The sequence below is a fragment of the Uranotaenia lowii genome, chromosome 2 (assembly GCF_029784155.1).
Source record: "Uranotaenia lowii strain MFRU-FL chromosome 2, ASM2978415v1, whole genome shotgun sequence".
Lineage (NCBI taxonomy): Eukaryota > Metazoa > Arthropoda > Insecta > Diptera > Culicidae > Uranotaenia > Uranotaenia lowii.
This window is the reverse complement of record NC_073692.1, coordinates 334,485,655-334,510,843: the sequence shown is the minus strand read 5'-3', so window position 1 is coordinate 334,510,843 and position 25,189 is coordinate 334,485,655. Positions and strand designations below refer to the sequence as shown.

The 25,189-nt window shown below is 33.6% G+C and overlaps 1 protein-coding gene across 1 annotated transcript in view; it reads right to left on the bottom strand.

Annotated features, from left to right (window-relative positions):
• The window catches only part of LOC129749260 (myosin-IIIb-like), a 332,299-nt gene that overhangs the window by 275,559 nt on the left and 31,551 nt on the right, over positions 1–25,189 (bottom strand). The gene's annotated exons all lie outside the window — the stretch shown is intronic.

Here is a 25,189-nt window from a genome sequence, read left to right as displayed (position 1 = left end):
TTTTTTTTGTTTCGATCACAGTCGCGACTTTATATCAACGTTTCAGTTGGTGGAAAGTTATTGAAAACTTATCCGGTAGGATTGTGTACACTCGCGAAAAAACGAGATATCTAGTAGTTGGTCCGAAATGTGTCAACAGAAGAATTTCTTTTAAAACAAATAAATTAGAAAAATAATAATGCACTATAAATAAAAACCATCCAAACTTCTTTTTTTTCGAACATACCACAAAAACCTTTCTTAAGTTACAACTGTCTACACTTTAGGACTTTTTGAAAAAAAAATCACTAATCATTCGTAATATTGAATTTATTTTGGAGTACTTATCTGGTCAATGAATTCATCTTCATTGTATTTTCAACGCTATCTTGGAAAAAAGTAATTAATGCTTGTAAAAGTATTAAAAAGGATAAAAAAAATAAGAAAATGTTCATGAGTGGATGACTTTTTTTTTTAATTTCATTATTTGGTAAATTTTGGTAAACCGACCAACAATATTGAAGTTGTACAGTAGACTAAGACGATAAGCGAAATTTTCTCCTACACCCAGAGGAGAGGTTGCAAAAATCCAATGCCAACTTAGCAAATCTCTGTCCCGAAAATGCGCTGAAACTGTATTGTACCAAATATGATATGATTGGAAATGTACTATTGGCATAAAGATTCGAGCTCCCAAGAAAAATGATGCGTGACCACTAGAAGGCCGTGTGAATGGGGAAGGAGGGGTTTTTAGAGGTTTAGACATATTCCTTATTGCACGAATTTTTGAAAAAGTTTCAAAACAAATTTAATTTTATATATGTATATATTTAAAAGCATAAATCTTTTTATTTAGTATCCTTATTATAGAGATTTTCAGCTTTCAGATGGTTCATCTCCTAAAACATAAATCTAATTGTTCTACAGGTTTCATCAAATTTGTAAAATGACATCAAACTTTTTTTTTTTTAAACATTCTGCAGTTATGTTAAGAATGCTTGTATCTAACAATATTTTCTATTTTCTTTTAATCTGTTGAATTTTACTACAACAGAACATTCATAACCTTCAATTCATATTTCGCGGTTTTTTACGTGGATTTTTGAAATACCACGGTTTTTTACACGGATTTCGCGAATAAACACGGTTTTTGAGATAAAATATAAAACTTTTTCAAAGGAAAAAACTTCGAATCTTTTTGAACCTAGTTGGGAAAATCTTAGCTCTGAGACTAATAACGTGATACATCAGACCTGAAACCTGAGATCTGAGACCTGGACTTGAAACCTGAGACATGAGATCTGAGACATGAGACATGAGACATGAGATATAAGACGAAGAAGAGGAACTTATCGAGAACACAGTAAAAGAGAGACTGATAAAAAAGATTGCTTTTTTGCGCTGATTTTTTTAATTTAAATGGTTTTTTTACGGGAATTTTCGAATCACGGTTTTTTACGCGGATTTTTGATATAACGTGTTTTTTTACTACGCGGATTTTCGAATGAACGCGGTTTTTTTTCTACGCGGATTTTTTTTTACGCGGGATGAAACCCCCGCGTTAAAAACAACCTCAGTGTACTCCATATCATCAAAACTGAATGTGATAGTTTCTTGAGTTATCAATAAAATTTCATAAATTAATTTTTATAATGGTTAGACGCTTTGAATTTTAATTTTTATATTTTATTTTTATTTTCAAATGAATCTACCGAATTTTATTGTAGGGGAGAGTGGGGTATCATGGACCACTTTTTTCTTTGCTCCATAACTTCTTTGTTATAAAAGATAGAATGAAAAAAAAATTGCATGGTTTTCTAAATTTTTATCCTACCATTTTATTTCCCCGAGCTCTGACTGTTTGAAAAAAAGAAATTTTTATGGGTTTTGGAAAATTATGGGGAATCATGGGCCATTAAATCCAGAATGATCAAATAACATGCATAATTTATGAATGGACCAAACACTGTTAGTTCATAATTCTTTCAGTTATTTCTAAGCAAATTCAGGTGAGAAAATAAAAAAATCGAGTGAATAGAATAGATTTAAAAAAACCTGGCTTGCGAAAGTTTTGGTAAAATTCTTTATATGTTCGTTTTTATCGCTTTGAAAAAAATTGATAGAATATTTTTCAACTTTTCTTTTAGAATGATAACACTTTACAGATAGAGAAAATTTATTTTAAGTTATGAATGTGTATAAAACACCAAAACATAGGTGGGCCAAGATACCCCACAAGTTATGATTCGAAAATTTGTTGCGTTTGAGTGAATGATTGATATTTAATGAAAAATTCCTTGTCAACGTGAAAAATCGGGAAAAAACTAAGCTCATGAGCATATGAGCAGCTTTTTGCAATGCAACTCGCAGGTGTTTGTTTTATTATGTAAGTAATTTGTTTTGAGCTAGTTAAATAAATCAAGCATATGATGCATACTCAAGTCAACAAGATATGAAAATATGCTTACGCAAAGCGACAATTACGACAGTTGGATTGAGATTTTTATTTTTACATACATCCGAGATGATAAAGGTGGCCTACGTTTCCCCATGGCCAATGATACCCCACTTTCCCCTACAGTTTTTTTTTAATTTTTTAATGAACTATCTGAAATTTGAAGTCAAACTATTAAAATGATTTGGAATACTTTTGTTTGATAAATTTATCTTTGTTTTTTAGTTATGAATGTTTAGTGTTCTTAAAACATAAACCTTTAATTTCTTTTAAATCAAAATTTTACATTTCCTATCGCGAATTGAGTTTATCAAATTCGAACAAACTTTATACCGGAATTTTTCAATCAACCCTTCAGTTGAAAATGAAAAAAATGTTTCCTAGGATGAGTTATGAATAATAATTATTTTTATTTTCCTAACAATTAATTATGGATAATTTTTTAACCTGATTTGATAATTATTTAAGCATTCATTTTTTTCTAAATCTAAGTTTTGGGAATATTTATTTCAGATAAGAAAACTTTACTGCTAAGAAATTATTTTGAAGCAAATTTCTAGTTTAGATTTAAAAACATCCTTTTGAAAAATTTATCAATGGCTTACCGAAACTATCATGGACTTGAAACTTTCATTGTTATTTGTTTTGGATGATTTGATTTTTTTTATCAGTAAAATTTATAATTTTTTGAGTTTGTGTGATAGTTATAAGTAAGAAAATGATGTAAGAAACCCACTTCCTTATTTATTGGGTATTTTTGGTATTGTTATTATTTTGTGTAAAATTTGAATTTCAAATGCTTAAAAACGATTGATATTAAACATTATAAAGTTTTATTTATAATCTTATTTAAGTAACCTGCACGAATACAAATCCACTTTCCTGGTGAATCTTAAAATGCCGATATTTTCAGTTTCTCAAAACTTTTTTGAATTTAAGTGATAATTTTCGGATAGTTTTAACAACAATTTTTTTTCCTGAACTCAGCTGCAATCAGTTAAGTAGATTGCATACTTTTAGGGTATGACAGAATAAAAATCCACTTCATGGTTCATTTGATATGAATGGACTAAAACAAATAATTATAAATTTAAAATATGATTGACCACGATTTGCTTTCATTTTTGTCATGTTTTGATGATATTCGGGATTAGAGGCGTATAGCCAGACAAAAAAACAGTAAAATAGCTTTTTTCATTCTAAATTTTTTTTTTTACTTTTTTGTTTGGAAACGTCCACAAACTCTTAATGGAATTCATTTTGGAGCTAGAGATTGCCACACGATTGGTTTGGACCATGTAGATCAGAATACTGCTGTTTTGTACGCTTTTTAGTTTGGTCATTATTTTTCTAAAGAATGCATTTGTCCTCCAGTTTCGTTTTTATCATGGATTCTTCCAGATTTTCGTTCAATATGTCAATTTTACGATCAGCAATCACATCAGTCTTTAATCGCACAAAAATGTTGACTCTCGCACGAATTAGATACCTCATCATCATATTTACCATGCACTTTCGCTACAGTAGTGCTTTATATTCGATTGAATATGACAGTAGACTGAGTCGATTTGGGGTCATTTTTGAATTTCTCAAACCCTGGGGTCTTAAAAGCCTCGTTTTTGTCCAAAACTCATTAATGATTTTTTGCAGAATTTTTAAGTAACGTTTACATGAGTGAATTTGAACTTTTTGGTTTGTATAGGAAAATTGAATATTTTGTTCTGAAAAATCAATATCATTTTTGTTTCTTCTATGGAACCGAGCTTGCTGATGATTTTTGTGCCAATTTATGAATTCCTTCAAGGAAATTTTCCGCTGAACAACTTTGTTGAATAGCATAACTTCGTTTCTTTTTAGACAAAAAAGTTATTAGCTGTTTAATAGGTGTATGTTTTCTTGGATTGATAAATCATGAATTCCGTTGACACCACTGCTTGTGCCCCACGAAGTATGGCATGAAAAGTGATCTTTCAATACTTCGCTAGGCACCAAGCAGTGATGTCAATTGAATTTCTGGTTTATCAATGCCAAAAGACAAAGCTAATTACTTTTTTGTCTTAAAAGATACGAAGTTATGATATTCGACAAAGTTGTTCAGCGGAAATTTTCCCGTAAAAAATTTAAAAATTGGCTCAAAAACCATCAGTAAGCTCGGCTCCACAGAAGAAACAAAAATGATGTTGATTTTTCCGTACAAAATATTCAATTTTCCCATACAAACCTAGAAGTTCAAATTTGCTCATGTAAACGTTACTTAAAAACTCTCCGAAAAATCATGGATGAGTTTTGGACCAAAACGAGGCTTTTAAGACCCCAGGGTTTGAGAAATTTAAAAATGACTCCAAATAGTCTCAGGCTAATATTACAGTATCAGATGCCAGGAGATGCTCTGTAACCTCACTTAGAGTATCTTTTCTTGTTTAACATCTCCTAATTGAAGCAAATGCGCTTTATTTTTGTAATAGTAAAAATATTTTCAAATTTCCAACGAACTTATTAAAAATCTAAAAGATCTTAAAGAATCTTAAAAATATCGGCATTTCAATATTCAACAGGAGAGTGATTTTTATTTTTTTGCCGGTCACTGTATAGGGGAGAGTGGGGATACTTGATCCCCTTTTCTTATTTTCACCATATCTTTTTGGAAAAATTTAACAACTCGCCGTCTTTGACATTTTCTGACAGCGTGTAACTCAAGTTGCTATGCTCCAAAAATTAGAACGATACTTGAACCCGTTGATGAACTAGAAGCATTTTCGTGGGCGTAAAAAAATTGCGATTTTTCTGAAGTTATGGGAGACTTGATCCCTTTTTAAGGAGACTTGATCTTTTATTCAGGAAGCCCTAATCCTTGTATAAAAATCAAACAAAAGATAGAATGTTAATTGACTATGTTGGTCATGTTTGTTCTCATTTCACAATTTATAGCAGACATAAGAAGAAAATTCTATAACTTTGTCTCAACGCTTAAGACATTGCATACTTAAAGGCGCTATTTTCTATAATTAAAAGAAAATTAATTATTTTTGCTCTTTTCTTCATACAATTGTTAGATAAGTATTAGTTTTTGGATAAATATTAGTAATTTCGTAATCAACAATCATAACGATCAATTCAGAAGAAGAATATGCCGTTTGGAAGGGGGATCAATTGTACCCAACTCTAAGGGATCAATTGTACCCATAATCAACATTTTAGAAAACTTTTTCTGAAAAAAGTTGAGAGTTTTCCATTGCTTTGAAAATATGGCATTATGAAGTTCATTTTACGCTCGAACGATTGATATATTGGAACAAATATTTTGTTCATAATTTTCCCATGTAAGGAACATTCTATAGTCATGAAAAAAGATCTTCAAGTTACATTTTGTGAAATTTTTCAAACAAAGTTCAATTACTCAAACAATTATTTTGTTAAAAAATTTTAAACTACAAGCATTGTTATTTTGCTCATTTTGGCACATTTTTCTAAAACATTTGATCTTTGTAAGACATTCCAGTTTCGAGATATCCCTAAGGAATCAAGTATCCCCAGGGATCAAGTATCCTCATTCTCCCCTATTGAAAAATCATTTTTTTATGAATTTTATGAAAACTGGTAAAAAACACAAATATTGAAAACCAGTCTCTTCATAGTGTGACAAACTTCGCAAAGACACTCACACTGTTATGCTGTATCTGGTGCTTTTTAATGTGTTATTATTCAACCAATAATTCATTTCTTGAAAGAGAGCTAGGTCAAAGTAATATGAAAACAAATAACAAAGGCAACCGCAACCGTAACGATGACTTCATTCTTGGTTGGTTTCTGTAACCTTAATTACCGAAGTCAGCTGCCTTAAGCGGGAAAAAGCGTTATGGTGCTGAAAGAAATGGCCAATCATTCTTGAAAAAGATTTGCAGCTGCCGTATGTAGGACGAGTTTTTATTTTCCTTTTTCACCATAACAAAGGCTGTCTCGTTGCAAACTGCATTTCCCGTTCGACTCTGACTCAGTTCAAAATTTAACAATTTCACATTGCTCTCGAAATAACCTGCTGAACGGCTTCATCCGCTGCTGCTTGGCTTGGCAATAATTGAAGGCTCTGCTACCAAATCGGCAAAACTTTGTTGCAAACAATCAAATCCGCACGGGCAAATTTCTCATGACTGATCTGATTATATGGGCTCACAAGAAAGATGCTGATTGGTGGTTTCTTGATGATCTAATAACGGTTATGCTAAGTAAACCGTTCCGATTTCGTAGGCAAGTGCAAAAAAGTGTAAATTGGATAAGATACTATTCCAAGTGGAAATGTGAATTTAATTCATAGGTTTTGCCTCTTCATTATTCAAAACTTTTTGCTTAATAATTCATAGTTTAAACAACTAGAGTATTCAGTGGTATTTAAATGTATTTTAAAAGGTGTTAAATTATAAGTTGCCAGTAGTATCGATAAAAATAGTATAAATATTTCAGATACACAAAAATCCTCATACCACATTGAAAGGACAAGGTAGTCTTGTTTAAATTCCGTTTGCTCGGCAGTTTGTTTCGAGTGCTTTGAAGCATGAAAATTGGCTATCCAATACTGACTGGACATGCTGAATGATGCATTGATTACAGACAAAGCCCTTGTTGATTGGCCAACGCCAATCGGTAAAGATTCCGGCGACGACGAGGTGCGGTTCCAACGAAAGGTGAAATTGTTTGGCCAGTAAGTATTCAAATGATACAGACATCCCGAGCAGACTATGATGCCCAAATTGATAGCAAACTGAGACCATTATAAGGTGTCAACAGCAAACTGATAGCATTTTTGATGTTAAATTTTGTACGAGAGCAAATTAAGGCATAATTAAGCTTTCATATATTTTTATTTGACAGCAAGCTGAAGCCATATTTTGGTATCAACAGCAAACCGTCAGCAAAAATTGGTATAGAATTAAATTGATAGCAAAACAAGGCATAAAGCAGGTGTCAATTTTTCTTACACGCCCCGAGCAGACTTTGATGCCCAAATCGAAAGCAAAATGAGACCAAAATAAGTTGTAAACAGCAAATAGAGCATCTTTTGATGTTTTTTTCGGACAGCAAAACTAGGCATCATTAAGTTTTACAAAAAAAAAATTAATAGCAAATGTTAACCAGAATAAGGTGTCAACAGCAAAATATTAGCATCTTTTGGTATTATTTTTTTATAGCATAATTAGGCATCATTAACCTGTTAATGACAGAAACTTTTTGAGCCCCCACAATTTTCCTGAAACTTGATAAATATGTTCAACACGTGCTCTAATTATTCCAATAAGATTTTTCCCTCAAAACTGTTTTTATTGTTTGGTTATTGAACTTTACATAGACGCTATTTCAAAAACTACTTGACAGATCGCTATAAAATTTTGCACATGTAAACATTTCATAACTTGGTAGGAATACTAAATTTTCATTCTCAGATTCAAAAGTTATCAAAAGAAATCTGCACTTTTGTCGAACACACTTTTAAGATTCTTTCTGAATCGTTTAAAATATAAATGGCGTTTAAAATATTCTAGCTGAAGGGGATGTGATGGGGGTGAAGAGTGCCAAAAAATGAAATGTGTGCACTTATTCCTTACCTTTAATTTGCCTCATAGCGGAGCAAAATCGCATGATTAGAACCAGTGACCCACCATTTTCAATATTCAATGTTTTGGTCTAGACTCTAGACCCATAACTAAAGAAACTATAGTAAACAAAGAAGCGCAATCTGATCCCTTTCGAAATAGTGTGCTCGCAACCCTGCTGTAGGTCTGCCTTTAAGACTGCTTGGTTTTGCTCGATTGGAATGACACTGACAGAAAATCCAAAAATTCCAATCGTGACATTTCGTCTCTTTGTTTACTATAGGCTCGTTACCCATAACCATTACCAGGTTAGTTATTTTACGTTTGTAAAATGACCAAATAAAAATTTAAATTGCGATAGCATAATTTGGTGTTTTAAGTGATAAATGACGGAAAAATGATTAAACTTCGCAAAACATGAAAAAAATTGATTTATAAAAAATGAAACATTACTACAGAAATATAAATATACCAGATGAGTGCAATATAGTGATTAGACATTTCAATATTTTATCAAAATCATACGTGCAGATTTGTTCAGATGTCATTAGTACTTTAGTATATTTCTCATCGTAAATAATCTGAAAAATATTTTTAAACAGGTGTCGGATCATATTATTCATTATTATTGAGTTTATAAAATATATTTACAGGAGCTAAGCAATTTAAAGTTGGATAAATTTTCTCCAAACAGTTCAACTTTATGTTTTACACAGTGTTTAACATGAACAATAAATGAACGAGAGCACGTTTTATTCTTACAACCAATAACTAGTTATTTTTCTATTAACGCTCAAACGGTTAACTAAAAATGAGCGTGTAGCGAATGATTTATTCAAAACAAAATATAAACAAAAATACTCTGTGCAGCCAAATTTTCGTTCCGCCGTACCATTTCGACATTCCATCAAAACTACCGCGACGTGTAACAAGTTGGACCTAAAGCTACCCGGGAAAGGACGTGTACGCAATTCCTTATCGACCGGGAACGGTGGTTGCTTGAAAATCGATGCTACCGTCTGCCAGAAGTTTGCCGAGCTGCTGTAAAGTTCCGAACTAGCGTTAGGTTTGCGACCGATTATTTGCTGGTAAGAAGTGCTGCTGTGTATTTCATTGTTAATAAATCTTTCATTCAATAATTTTACATTTGCAGCTACAAACTTACTGAATACTCCGGCAGCTGCTCCAATGAAGGCACAAAATCATTGAACTGCTAACAAGTTCGAAGAACCCCAATGACAATTCACAACGTGTTTGTTTGTAAGTACCTAACTGTTACCCCCGTATCTTAAAGCTTCTAAAAAAATTCTTTTGGCAAATGCGAACGATTCCGCTGGCTATTTATAGCTAGTGATAGTATCACAAGTTGTCGGTGGAACCGATGCTCGATCTTCTGTTGACCAACCACCTACATTTAAAACACTCTATCGAAAGTGGACTAAACGACCTTACATCCGGAGATGTCATTTCTTGAGCACCTGGATTCTGTCTTGTGTTCTAGCTAAGGTATGTTACATTTCATTATTTTATGAAAAAGCACATTTTAACTTTTTATTGATAGCTCACGTATTTGGAAAATAAAACTTCTTCAAATTTATTATATAGGTGCTTTTTGCTGTCTTAACAAAGGCGAATATATTTATCCTATCTATTTGATTCATAATGTACAGGACTCGCTTTTTAATCAGACACTTTTGGTGGTCTGACGTTCAACAAAGAAGAAAATAAATTAAGCTTTAATTCCAATAATTTGACGCTCTATTGAAAAAAAAAACTCACCGTACGCTCCTCATGTCAGCCGGAAAACTACTCACGTATCGATCGTTTTTTCGTGATTCGACATTGTAAACGGGCAGCTTGTTTATTTAATTTTATTTTTTTTTTATTTGTCTGTCTCTCACGACTCATTGAGTTAATCAACCCTTCGGTCCCAACAGCTTCCGATTAACGAGCGACTACTCTACTACCCATTCGACATCTTTGAATATACATTCAGGCGTTTAGCTGGATAGTAAAGAGTACTGCGTTAGGAGTCTCCGCCAATGGGCCGATGCAATATTAAGTAAAATAAAAATAAATGGTTCAATTTTAAGGCTTAGGTTAACAACGAAATCTGTTCATGGTGTTCATTAGAAATGCTTTGATCTGAAAATAAGCAGTATCAAGACCAAAATTGAAATGCGTCTAAATGTTCTGAACATATTGTTTACATTCAAATATTTTTTGAACTGCTCGAACGTGATCGAGCAAATTTCACAATAATCATTGTGACGGAAAAATCTAGTTCGTGTTGAACGAATTTTTACTAATTGTACTGCGAGAGTCCAGTTGTAGAGGGAGCTGATAATCTGCAACGGCGAAGATGCTCAACAGGAGGCGCTACAGATGCATCCAATCGAAATGATTGCATGCAACGCTACTGAATACTACTAAGGGACTCCTGTCAGGAGGAATGCTATCCGTATCGTTTAGCAAGGCCATCCGATTGTTGAATACCTATATCAGGCTAATCAATATCCGATTCAGATGAGTTTTCTGACAACGGTATATAAACTCATTTGAACTAACTATGCTGTCCCTGGTCACATAATAGTCCAGTACAAAAAAAAGCAAGCAAAAAAACAAAGTTTGTAATTGTAATTGTAATCGGGCTTTATTGATTTAACGTCAGGGTCAAGGAAATACAATTTGGTAGTAACAAGTGAATTAATTAATTCTAGTCTGTACTATTCTGTCAGGCTCTAAGAAATCATTCTAAAGAGAAAGCTTAAATGAAGAGATAGTGTTTTTCTGTCTGATAGGTAGTGCTAAAGATTGTTTTTTGGTTTTTTACTAAAACGAATGAAACTAAATCCTACATGTTTTTCAAAATGATAAATCATTGATTTTCTACCAAACTGTGTTAGGACTGCATAAATCATTAAACTTGACCAAAATAGAGTAAAAATTGAACCGGTTCATGAAATTTGCAGACAGCAGCTGAAACAATTTGTTGAAACCGTTAAAAATTTTGCAAAAATCACAAAAGTTGTATTGTAATTGAAGAGGTTGAAAACCATCCATAATTATATGAAAATAATGTTCGGGAGAGTGAGGGATCATGGGCCACTTTTTTTCTATGCTCCATAACTTTTTTTTTTATTTTAAAAGATAAATTGAAAAAGAAGGTACATTCTCTTCTATCATTAGGTTTATTTTTTTTTTAATTTTCGTGGGCCACCAAATCCAAATTGACCAAATAACATTCAAAATTAACCCAAAACTGTAACTTCACAATTGAGGCGCTTGGGATCAGAGGGTTGCAAGTGCCTATATGAAAGTTGTGTAGGTGCTCAATTTTTTCATATATTTTTCGAATTCGAGCAGATCTAATTAAATCGAAAAAGTGTCTAAACAAATTTAAAAAAAAAATCGAGTTTTGCACCAGATCTACATTGAAACATGAAGAGTCGTTGGGTTTACTTAACTCAAAATGGATGATTTCGGACTTGCACCCCTCTGATCCTGAGGGCCTCAATTCATTTCGTTATTTTGATACATTTTCAGATGATGAAATCAAAAAAAGAGTTGTGTATGATCGAATAATTTCTAAAACCAGGCTCACGATCGTTATGGCAAAATTCCTTATATAGGATGGACAAAATATTGTACATATTGCTTCATTTGGCATAAGAAAATTTTATAGATAGGAAAACGTATTTTAAGTTCTAGATGTGTATAAAAATATGTGCGCTACCCCACTCTCCATTATCACTTTTTTTTTCTTATTTTTGAGCCAAATTCGTTTGATTTTACTGTGAACATTGTGCCGTTTGTTAATCGTATGTTTCTAGGTTCGCAGTATTATTTGCCTACATTGAGGCGTTTAACTCTATGAAGCGTTTGTAAAAAACCGATTTCTTTTTAATATAGCGATTTTTTTTGCCAAAATACAGTTAGTCCCCCATACTTTTACGGCAAAGATGTAGCAAAATTTGCTATCACGCCTTGTGAGTGATATTTTCTCTCATTTTCGTACTTGGCTAGCAGCGTGATGCCAAATTTGGCTTGAACTGAGTGCTTGATTACACCTAATTTTGTTTTAAGATTTGACAGCAAAACGATGTCAAATTTTGCTGTTATTCAAAAACATTTGATACCTTATATTGGCATCATTCAGCTCTCCAAGCTTTCGAAAAACGAGGTGTAGTTAGGGTCTCAGTTTTAGCAAAATTTGGCATCACTTTGCTAACCAAGTATGAAAATTTGTGCTCTCATTTTTGCTGTGTACCACCTTATGTCAAGCAAAATGAGAGCACATTTGGCTCTCAGGGCGTGATAGCAAAATTTGCTATAATTTTGCCATAAAAGTCTGCTCGGGATGGGCGCAACATCGTATTGCACTTGTCGTACAGGCACCGGTAAACATGAACGAACATGATCCAGCCAGTCAGCCAGCCATCCATCCAGCTGGAACGTATTAGATTCGAGGTTGTTCCATTGGGGGGCGATGATGGGCTGGGTACTCCCACTAGGCACCACCCACATGTTCCACCCCCACTCATGGCCCAATTCAATGAGGTGCAACTCGGTTAAATTGAGCTTGCTGAATGTGTTTGGTCCGCTAATTAGAGACCCCCCAAACAAGACTTGATGACGCATGCTGCCCCTTGTTAAACAGCTCACTGTATGGTTAGGAAATAATAATTGCTCAAGAGTAACAACATTTAACAAATACGATTTAAGTTAAATAGACTTAAACAACTATAAGGTTGAGTAATATGGACTTCATCCTTAGAAGATGTTGCAAAAATCCAATGCCAATTTATCAAATCTCTGCCCCAAAAATGCGCTGAAAAGTGCACTGTTCCAAAGATGATATGATAGAAAAATTACTACTGACATAAAGACTCGAACTCCCAACCCAAACGATGCAAGTTAGACAAGAAAAACATTTTATGGGATTTTCATTCTTTTGGATAACTGACGAACTGACTGCAACATCTCATCTCGGCTTGCCAGTCCGATGTCTTACCCAGTGCACCAGTTGAGTCGGTTAGCAAATAAAGGTTTATTGTCATAGTCCTTCTGCCACAACCGATTATTTACAAAAAAAAAAACCACTATATTGACTGTGTTTTTTCATCATCCTATGTCTTTGATGGGAAAGAGATAAGAATGGGAGAGAAATAGGGTAGGAATGGGAAACTCAATACTGTTTTCTATTGCCGGCCGGTTTACATAAACACACAGTGCTCGGAACATCATTCGACTATCCCTGCTGGCTGATTGTTTCCATCCTGCTTTGTCTTGTGATAGGATATGTTATACAGTGAAACCCCGATTTTGTCACGCACCGATTATGTCGGCCCCCGATTTTGTCACCTTTTTTACCCGATTTTGTCACTATTTTTTTATTTTTTGTAAAAATACTCAGATTCAAACCTTCTTCTTTTGGGATGATTATTAATTGATATCGCGTCAACTGACAACATTTTTATACAACATGATAACATCGATAGCGACGTATGAATGACTCAAAGAAAAGATGTCCGATTATGCAACGTTCTTATTCACATTTTAACAATAATATAGTTGGTAAATACAATCAAAATAATAAATATAACGACACAAAAAATCATTGATCTGATCAATAAGCTTGTTTTTGGACCCTTGGAGCCAAAGGGTTATAGTTGCGAAATAGCTTGTTTCATGAAAGCACGCTTTAAAGTTGCCGTGTTATTCCAATTTCCATATATTTTTCGAAAATTTGTATTTTTCTTTCGAACGCAAAACTAGGTATGTACCCGATCAGAAGAGAAAAACTAAATTATATCAAGATGAGATATTTTGATATTCTATTTTTTCCTATCTGGACGAGTTATAGTTTAGTACTCGTAGGATGTTAAAATATCTCAAATTATATCAAAAAATCTATGCGGTCATAGCTAATTTATATCAATTTTAGATATGCTCCTTTCAAGATTATATCTCGTTCAGATAGCATAGTTTGATATTCGGCAGAACAAAACCTATCAAAATTATAAGTTATCAAGATATGAGTGCTACGAGAAAATTTTCTAGTAGGATGTCAATAAACCACATTATTTGCTAAAACCATGCCCTATTTTTAGATTCCATAAAATTGGATTCAATTTTATGGAGCTGTTGAGCGAAACTCATTAATGTTCGGTTTGGGCCGTTGACTTCGATGTCCGTGTTTCAGAAAAAGATGTACGTATATCAAAATAAGATATAATCATTTTATTAAACGAAATCCGAAAAAAAATCTTGATCCTAATTGAAAATGAGCTCAACCCCATTCAAGTCTGTCAATCAGAATAAGATATAATTCGGATTGGAGAAACTTATAATCGAAAATTTGGAGTACTTAATTATAACTGAATCAGATGTAAATATCTTGGTGAGATATGTTTGAGTTATTATTTTGATATGTTCTCCTGATCGGGTAAGTGATATAAAATGATGTATTCCTGCAGGTGGAAGTTGGATGAAGAAATATGGTTTTAATGAAAGATCGAGTATACGGTTCCACGTTCAAGATATTAATGAACGAGAATTTATGTTCTTATTTGAAATATGGTATTCAAGTTCCCTTTTTCCGTTTGCTCTTGCTCTCCTGATCGATGAAAGTTTTGTTAATCTAACTCATTTTTAGGTGAAACACAACACAATAAATATCTAAAAATCTGAAAAAGTCACCAAACAAAGTTTGGAAATGGAACATTGGTTAGCATTATAAACTTTAAATCGACCATTTTTTCTTTTATATTCCTTTGGCTCTGAGGTCCTCAACTGAGCTGTCTTAAAAGCAATTTCCTTAATACGCCTCAAGAAGATGACGTCATTTTTCGAGAAATCTAAAACATCAGCCCAATTAACTATGCTGTCTGATATCCGTACAGCTTCATTCGAAATGCTCCCGCAGTTGGCAGTTTTGATTTTTTTAAACATTAAAGTTGTTTAGAACAATACATTTTTTTAAAACTTATTTTAATACCTTTGTTTTTTTTGTAAGGTCAATAAGATTTAAATCACTGGGGATCATTCATTCTTTTTAATAAAACCGGTCCAAATAGAGTGTTTTAAGAAACATACCAACAAAATTTTATTTTATTTCCATGAAAAAGAGACTTAACGCATAAATATTCAACTAGTAACACACACAAAAAATACCCTTCATTGTTTTAAATGACGCAGTATTGATTTTTCCTATTAATTTGAGCAGAATTATTAAAAAATACTGCTTTTTATAAACTACCCGATTTTGTCACTGTCCTCAATTTGTCATCCTAAAATGCATCATGGGGGTGACAAAATCGGGGTTTCACTGTATTTGGTGTCTTTCAGACATATGCGGTTCCGCAGGGAGAGCAAGTTTAGTTCATGGTTATTCCGTTAATGCCGGTCTGGCATAGATTCTAATGCCGATAATTCCACCTCCAAGGAAGTTCATTATTGGAGTTTAATTTTTGGCTGTGAGTGTTTTCCTACTTATTTCTCTGGTGCGAGTTAGATTGAACTCCTTTCAATGCTCAATGGCATACCTCCATTCGACACGCCATATCTCGGTAATTTCAAATCATACCAAATGACGGCCTTCACCATAATAATATTAAAAATAATAAGTCACTAATAAGTTTACTAATGACCATTTAACCTCATAAGTCATTCAGGTCAGGCCGTTCACCATAGTTGTTCAGCGAAAAATGATCTCATGTAAGTTCATCAGAACAAAAAATTATTTTCTCTCATACGAGCTTAAAAGTTTAAAATTAGGAACTTTTAACTGAAATACTGCAAAAAACACGGATGAATTTTTATCCAAAATTAAACTTTGTAGAACTCAGGGTTTGATATATTCAAAAATTACCCAAAATCGACTCAGTTTGTTGTACAGTAAGACTCAACTCCAACTGTTCAAGAGTTTAACATGCATAAGAGTGCTCCAAATGACCCGACGTTTGAAAAAGTTATGCACTGCAGGCTTGAATTTATCCTAGGCCTTGTACAAGGTCTCATGCCAAATTTGAGCCAGATCGCATCACCGGAAGTGGTCGCTCAACCTGCCTAAAGTTTGTATGGTATTCTGCGACATTTTTTCCAGGAGGAACACGAAAATCGAGTTTTTCATGAACAACTTTGGCCCCCTTCGACCGATTTATGTTAAAAATAGTTTTTCCTAAACTATGACAAATATTTCATCTGCAGACTGCATTTCAATTTGACTTATGATAAAAAAGTTATTTAACTTCAAAAATGGGGTAACTTTTTTCAGAGTAATATTCGTCACTGTAAATGCTGCATAAAAATGTTCGAAGCAGTGTCTCTCATAATAGTGATGAATATCACCCTTAAAAAAGATAAGTATTTTTTGAAGCTTAATAACTTTTGTGTCTTAACTTGAATCGAAATGCAGTCTTCGGATGAAATATTTGTCATAGTATAGGCTTTAAAAAGAAACAGTTTTTAAAAGAAGTCGGCCAAAGAAGAACCAAAGTAATTCATGGAAAACTGAAAAATCTAGAGTTTGTTTTGATTAGGTCGTATGAACCAACATAAGGCAAATTGAGTTATTTACTGCAAACGATTCAAAAACATGTATTCTACGTTAGGTAGAATTTTGGATTCATTTTATCAATTTATAAATTTTAGAACATGAATTAAAATTAAGACGTATGATGACTTTCTCATTTTCGAGTGCAATTTGGTTTTAACGACTATTTGCATCGCGCTAATTTGCCGTGCATATGCAAAAAGTCGCAAAACAACAGTTCAGCGAAGTGGTTGAAGCGTCCTTTTGCATTTTTTCCGGAAATTGCTTCAGAAAGACTACAAAAGTGAAAATATTAATCAGAAATGGTAAGAAAAGATAGTTTTTGCTATTTTGGTACAAAAGAGGGCTTCAATATGTAACTTGGTAAGTTCAATTAATGTTAATATTTATGCTGCGCCAAATCGGAAAATATCAATCTCATATTTTACAGAGGCAGCCATAACAAAACAACAAGAGGCTATTTGGAAACGTTTCCGCATTCCTGGAACGTTCATCATTTCGAACAGCAAGCCACCAATGGTCAGTGGACTACGAACATTCCGTATGGACACTCCCTCGCAGCACCGATTCCGGTAATCACAGAACGGGTACTTTCAGGTAACATCTCTGCATACTATTAAGTTAAACATCAGTTTTCCATTAATTTCGATGGAAATTACAAAGATTGAGAAACATCCAATCAAGTTAAAATGAAATTAAATGTTAGTCTGCATAACGACGTTAGCGCCAAGTAGATAATGCAAAATGTCGTAAGTGCATTTTCACTGAATATAACTAAACGAATGGCCATATCGAATACATCAGCATGTTCTTCAACTATTTTCACATCTAATATAAGTTTTCCAGGCAGCTCTAAGCCTTATTCAAAACACTAGAATAAAATATGTGTTCAAAATTTTCAACAGCGATTTTCTCGGAACACGCAATGTGGCTCATACGACCTAATCAAAACAAACTCTAGAAATGTTCCTCCCACAAAAAATGTCTCAAAATCCCATACAAACCTTAGGCTCGTTGAGCGAACCCTTCCCGTGATCCGATTTGGCCCACCGCTTTCTCAACCGATTTTTACTTATTTTATAATTTTAGAAACCTTACGTAACGTAGCTCAAATTTGTTACTCAGTTATTTTTCACCGACAACACTACAGTTTTCCGTTTATCAAAGTCTAAGAAAAAAAAACGCAAAAACATGCTTCGGAAAAAAGACTCAGCTCAAAAATTTCGCTAGCGTCCAAGAAAGCTAAAGGTGGAAGCATTTTCGTTGCAAGTGATGTTTTTTTTTAATTTAAAAAAGTAGTGTTAAAACTGCAGTTTTCAATCAATGAACCGTCAAAGTTGTTTTAGTCATACCAGATAAATTTCAAAAAATGTATTGAAAAGTTGACAAAATTGGGCACATTTTTGCATCTTCAGATTATCAAAATAAGAATGTTCAGTCCATTTTTTTCGAAGCATCTGTTTTCGGATTTTTTTTTCTAAGACTTGAATCACGAAAAACTGAAGTTTCGTAGCTAAACAATGCCTGGAAAACATATTTGAGCTTCCTTACCAAAACTATAAATGTTTGTAAAAATTGGTTGAGAAAGAAGAGAGATATATTGGTTTCAGTCAGGAGTGTCAAATTTACACTCCTGGCACTGTAACAGGTAAAAATTTCAGGAACGAAGGTGGGTTAAGATCAATTTTGATTTTTTTTTCAACATGGCGTTTCAAACATTCCAGCGGAAGGGGAAGTGGGGGGGCTTAGTGTGCCAAAAAATTGAAATTTGAGCCTTTATTTTCACATCTAATTTGCCTTAAAGCGAAGCAAAGTCCCATGGTTAAAACCGGTGACCCGAGAGTTTCAATGTTTCAGATTCGTGATTACAACCCATGGCAATTAGGTCGAAATATTCTCGCATTTGCAAGAGTTGCCTGAGGGCGCCTGCAGCAGCTTGGTGACGAACTTATGCATTTGTGCTAACAAATGGTTAAAAAAAATAAGATGATCATCCTTAGCGTTATATTATTTTTATCTCTTACTAGCTGACTCGGTGTGCTAAGCTACACTTTCTAGAATTGATGGAAATTTCAAAAATAATTAATATTGAAATCTGTTTTTTTTTATATTTAAATCTCAACATAATCATATATAAACCGCTTCAAAAGAAAGGTGCAACTTAAAAAAGAACACACACATATAGGATCTCAGTGAAACTTCATGTTTCTTTAAGGGGGGGGTAGGGTCTAACATTTTCAAAAAATCGATTTTTTTATTTTTTTATTTTCTTATTGTAAAACATTTCCAGAATGTTGTGTCAAATTTTCAAGTCAATTGAAGCAAAACTGTAGAAGTTATAGGCCTTTATCTCCGCCTATCTAATACTGCAAGAAAGCAAGAGCAGAAACTTCAAACGCGTTTTTCTCGAAAGCACATTTTTAAAGTCCGTGGACATCGTCATTTGAAAACTACTTATCCGATTCTTTTCAAATTCGGAACATATTTTCTATATATAAAATACCAGACCCCAACGTTTTTCTTTTTTGATTTTTTTACTTTGGGGAGATTTTACAGGTAAAAAATGACGGATTTTTTCGTGAAAAATCGTAATTTTTACTTCAAACAGCCACAAAAATTTCATAAAAATATTGTTAAGTTTAATAAAAACGTTGGGGTCCAGAAAAACATCTATTATAAATATTTTACTCTGATTTTTTGACTTCAGATGATTCTGTGCTGAGATACAGTGTCCACCGCAAATCCTGTTTTCTAAAAGGCATCCTCGAAAGTGCTCCGTCACCGGCTCATTTTTCAATATTTTTATACGAAAAAATTACTAAATGTTCTTTTAACAATGCTTTGTATAATGCAAAAAATTTGAATACATTTGTTTGAACGATAGCTCCAGAAAAAAAATGGTGAAAATGGTGTTTTTTTTTACCCGTTAGACCCTACCCCCCCCTTAAAGAGATCTAAATTCTACTTAAGACTAAGCGTACATCTTTCAAGGATATAATGGCTAGCACTTGTGTTTTAAATTGCAATACAAAAGTTATAAATTCTTACTTTCTTAAATATTGTTTTCTATTCTCAAACCCTGACCGAAAATTTGATTCCTCATCATTATTTTGTATCTTAATTTAAGACCTTGTATTTATTTATTCACAAGTTCTAAAATTCTGCCAAAATAAGGGTTTAACTTTTGAAAATTCCTTTCCATAGCTAAATTTCTGTAGAGTTTCCGAATAAGCATAGACACATTTCTCCATCCCAAAACCCTCCGCTTCTAAAGTTGGCTACTTTCGTATGACTCATTCTAAAGATATGCAACACAAATGTATGAGACTTGCGTCTCCTTTTCCTATCTCACATGATTAAAATTGGTCCCAAATAATTATAAAAACATTACTCGTATCAAAATTTAACCCCATATCAAATTTGGTTCCTTTCGGCTGACAAACTCTCGACATCTTTGAAAAAATTGTGGTGCTCAAACTTCTCTTTCATTTTGTTCGCTGGGATCAGGGAGAGGTCTCAAAAATCTATAGACATATTCTACGAGCTTGTACTGCTCAAAAGTTATTTTTATCCGTTCGCGTATCAAAAAAACTGAAACTTGTCTATAATTTTGATAATTCCAATCCCACAAAACCAACGGATAAAAGAGAAAAAAAAACTTATAACATGTTTTATATAATTTTTAAAATCAATTTTTTTGTTGGAAAAGATGGAAATTTTTACAACTTTTCCAAAACAATTCATTATAATATATGGGTTCATTTTTTTTTTTGAAATTTTTTAAATACGTTTTGAAACCAAGAAATGCTGCTTGATTTTGTAGAAAAAAAGAATTTGTTTATATTCACTGTGGTTAATTTGAAAAGAGAACAAAAACAGTCACAAATGAGAGAATTCACGTCACAATAAAGTTCTAAAACATTTCCTGACATAAAAAAGAGATCTTCTTTGAAAATGATAAGACGATACATACGATACGATATTTTTTTAGAAATCGGTTGGAATCGAGCTGAGTTACAACAGCGTCAATGAGCGAATTCACGTCACAAAATTTGATAAAACTTCATGAGGGGAATATGCTCTGAAAGCTGTTTTGACCCTCCAGATGGTCTGATTTTTGCAAATCGAACATGATTTAGTTCATTTTTTAAAAAAATCGTTATTTTCAAATAAAAGTATAAAAAATTAATAAAAAACAATATTTTTTTGAAAATCTTTATTGTTTATTGTTTATTAGAATAAAATCAACGGATCATATGTAGATCCTAATGATAACTTATTAGTAGATAATAACAATACAAGATAAAAAAAATAATACAGGTCTATACAGTTCTTGAAACAGTTAAAATTTTTGTCCGGAACACGTTCCTCGAAACATCGAAGTCGAAATGCTCGGAAAAGCGATTGAACGTTTTCAATATGCCTATAAATGCGCTGTTCGCTCCGTAGTTGTTGAGACGAATAGGTACATAGAGCTGCAAAAGCTGGTTTCTCAATCCTCGGGGACGCACGCTGAGAGGAATGGCCTCCAGCAAAACGGGACAGTCGACTCTGGACGTTAAGAGATCAGCAACAACTAGAGCGCGCGTAGCGTTTCTGCGAGCTTGAAGCGTATCTAGGTTTATGAGGCGGCAGCGATTCTCGTAACTTGGTAAACGGAACGGGTCTTGCCAGTTCAGATGACGTAGGGCATACCGCATGAAGCGACGCTGGATGGCCTCGATTCGTTCAGCCCCGTTCTGGTAGAAAGGGCACCAAACAGCTGAAGCATACTCGAGGATGGAACGAACTATACAGCAGTAAAGACTCTTCAGGCAGTACACGTCTTTGAAGTCTTTGGCCATGCGAAATAAGAATCCGAGGTTTCTGGATGCTTTGTCGACGATGTAGTTTGTGTGAGTCTTAAACTCCAGCCGTTGATCGAGAATAACGCCCAGATCGTTGATGTGGTCCACCCGAGAAATGATTCCGTCTCCGAGAGCGTACTCCGCATAAAGAGGGTGTCGCTTACGAGAAAATGATACGACCGAGCATTTACTGCGATTCAGGGGCAGGCAGTTCAGGTCACACCATTGAGCAAACACAATGAACTGCTGCTGCAGGAAATTGATGTCCTCTTGGCCGTTTATGGTGTGAAAGAGTTTCAGGTCGTCGGCATATGCAAGTTTTTTGCAGTCTAGGAGCGAGAGTACGTCATTAAAATATATCACGAAAATTAGTGGTCCTAAATGACTTCCTTGAGGCACGCCGGAGCAGGCAAGAAAATGATTTGAAAAGGAGTCACCAATACGAACGGATAACTTTCGACCTGTTAAGTAACTATGGAACCAGTGCAAAAGGGATCCACAGAAACCCAGACGTTCCAGCTTTGCGATAGCGATATCGTGGTTCACCTTGTCGAATGCAGCAGAAAGGTCAGTATAAATGGCATCAGTTTGGGTTTTCATAGCAAAGCTGTCTTGCACAAAAGATGTGAAGGTGAGTAAGTTGGTAGTCGTGGATCGTTTAGGCATGAACCCGTGTTGATCATTGGAAAGTTGGTGCTTGAAGAACGAATTAATGGGATCCAGGATAACCAATTCAAACAATTTGGCCATCGCGCATAGAGCTGAAATTCCGCGGTAGTTGTTAACGTCTCTCTTGTCACCCTTCTTGTGAACAGGAAACATGTAGGCTTCCTTCCATAGTGAGGGAAAGATTCCAACATCCAGCGATGATTGGAAAATATGCCGAATAGGAAACAGCAAAAGTGGCATAAAACGCTTCAAAAAAGTAGGGTGATTTGCCAATCGTTGCACAGCTAAGCACATGATTTTGGTGTTTATGCTGTATTTTAGTCATTTCAACCAAATTCACTCGATTTTTTTTGTCGATGCACTCATACAGGATTGGCCAACAAGATCCAAAAGTTCAAGTGTTTGAAAAAAGTGACATAAAAATTTAAAAAATCATTTAAAACAGCTTGTCTGTGCCCAATAGTTGCACAGGTAATTTTTGTGTCGTGCATAATGTTGCCCGATTTTTTCCAATTGTTGCACATTTTAAAAATCAGTCACCATGAGGTCAATTAGGCTGATATTTGTTACGGAAGCTTATTATGAGAACTTCTAGTTCAAATGCAATCTAATTTTTAGACTGCCCCCTATGAAGAGAGGGGGGGGGGGGACTTCCATTTAAACCGCCCAATGCACTTTCCAATTCCAATTCGGCCCCAAAAAAAACTCAAAGCCGCCGGTTTGAGTGTCTGGAATAGCATTTATCACACATGAAGTTTTCTCAGAAACTCAAAATCACCTCTTAATTAACCTGCAGCCATTTGAGTGGAGTGTTATTTAATCTGATTTGCCCAGTGTTGAGCCTTTTTCTTTATATGTCCTACCAACTTAAAATTTTATGTCTTTAAAATCCCATAGAATGAACTGGAAGGTATTTAATGCTTAATTTTCAAGTGGCTATTCACAGGCGAAAAGATTAGAGAATATAATCTGTATTGCCCCCTTTTACCCCTATGAAGAAGATGCGATTTTATAAAAAAAAAATTAGGACTCACTTGGAAGTCGATCGATTTTTACATAATGAATCTCAATTTAAAACTTGAAAATGGACACAACCACGCCCAAAGTTTCAGCTCGTTGGACTGATTTATGCTCATGATATACAATTTTGTATGAGAATTTTTTTTTTCGAAAAGTTAATTGATTAAAATATCTTTTTCATATAAGTGGGTTTATTTGTAATTAATGTATTCTCTTTAGCATTTCATCAATCTTCAGGAAACAATCACATAACATAGAAATGCTTCCCAAGAGCTTTCTGGCTGAAAAACTGTTTCAGATCAAACTAAGTTTCACAAAACTATGACTGTTCATTTTTCTGGATGATAAGGACCAAATAAAGCTTCACATAGATGTCTCCAGTGACGGCAACTTGACGGCAGATTCGAATTCCTGAGAAAATTGCACGTCAGATACGTAATGTTTCGGGTCTTCCAACCTTCGACTTCTAGTTTTTGGGATAAAGGGTCGTAGTTTTCCTCCTGTACAATATTCTGACAATATTAATAACAATATCAAGAGGACCACTGTTGATATGGAATAAAATTCTTTTAGATTTGTTGACACGAAATCAGAGAAACAGATTTTTTCAGAACAGCTTTTAGATTCCTCCCATAAAATGTTGAGTAAATGGTCGCGATAAAGGATTTCAAAATAAATCTGATCAAAAAGTAGTCTCTCAAAGTCAATGCAGTTGAGTTGAATTTGACACGTTTCAGACAATGCAAATTGCCCAACTTTATACATAAGTTTTTTATACATAAGTTTTTTCAACGAGTTAAATAATTTCAAAACTTCAATTTTAAGATTTGACGGTAGAAAAAATAAACTTATGGATATAGAAAGTGTCTTTGAATTATTGAATTATTAATTAAAAATCAACATTGAGTGCAAAAAATGTGAAAATTCTGAGTGGAAAATAATTAAATATCCACTTATCCAGAAAAAACATGTCATATCAATAGACAATTCGAGTTGTTTTAGTTGCATGTAGTAAATGAAGGTGTTCAATTTTGTATGACAATTTGTATGCAAGAAGAACTATTCGCATATACAAGAAATTCAAATTAGTTTGAAATAAATTTAAATTATTCGTTTTGCCCATTCTTAAGATTAATTGTTTGCCAGCATGAGAAAAAGCAAAGTATTTCATGAAAAAAGTTATAACCATTTCGAAATAAAAAATCGTAATCCATTCAAAAGTATTGTAAAATTGCAGAAATTGCTTTCTGAAGCTTTCAATAATTTCATGACATGTTTTTACGAAAGTTTTAAATCATCGCACTTATTGGCTATGCAAAGCAGTATACCTAATGCGATTCTTATTTCCATCCGGTTAACCAGCTTTCAAATTAGCTGTCAAAACACTAAAATTAAAAAAATATTTACCTATTTTGAATTTTTTGTATGACAACGAATATCATTTCTGGGGTACAAGATAGGTTTAGTTTTTGTTCACATGTAATGTATTGCAAGAACCAAGAAATATTTTAAAAATACAAAATTGTGTTTTTTGAACTTTCAGTACATCTCTGATGGTTTTTGAATGAAAATTTGGATTTTTCCGTACAAGCCTCCTTACTAATTCAGAACACGTTGTTATAATTAAGGACTTAATCAATCGCTTCCAAAAATTTTATTGCTATTTTTAGCTGTAAAAACAACCAATCAAAGTTATTGGAGGTATACGAATTTATAAATTTTAAACTTCTAAACAAATTTTGCAGCGGAATTATGAACAACAATGGGACAGGAGAAGATTGAGCGGACCAATTTTTGCACAATCCAACATATTTTCTGGTTAAATATGGATCATAATTTTTTTTCAAAATCATGGTGTTAAAATTGTCTAACAAACGTTTCGTATAGAAAACTGATACGAAAAATGTTTTGTTCTGAAGTAAAACCTTATTTGCCGTAGAAGGAATGTTAAGGTTTTTGTTAACAATTAGCACAAAAACCGCGCGAAAAAAACAGGAAAAATTAAAACTGTTGTAAGATTCACACATACCAGCAGAAAATATCACAAAAGCCTCATTTCATCAGAAAACATTCCGAA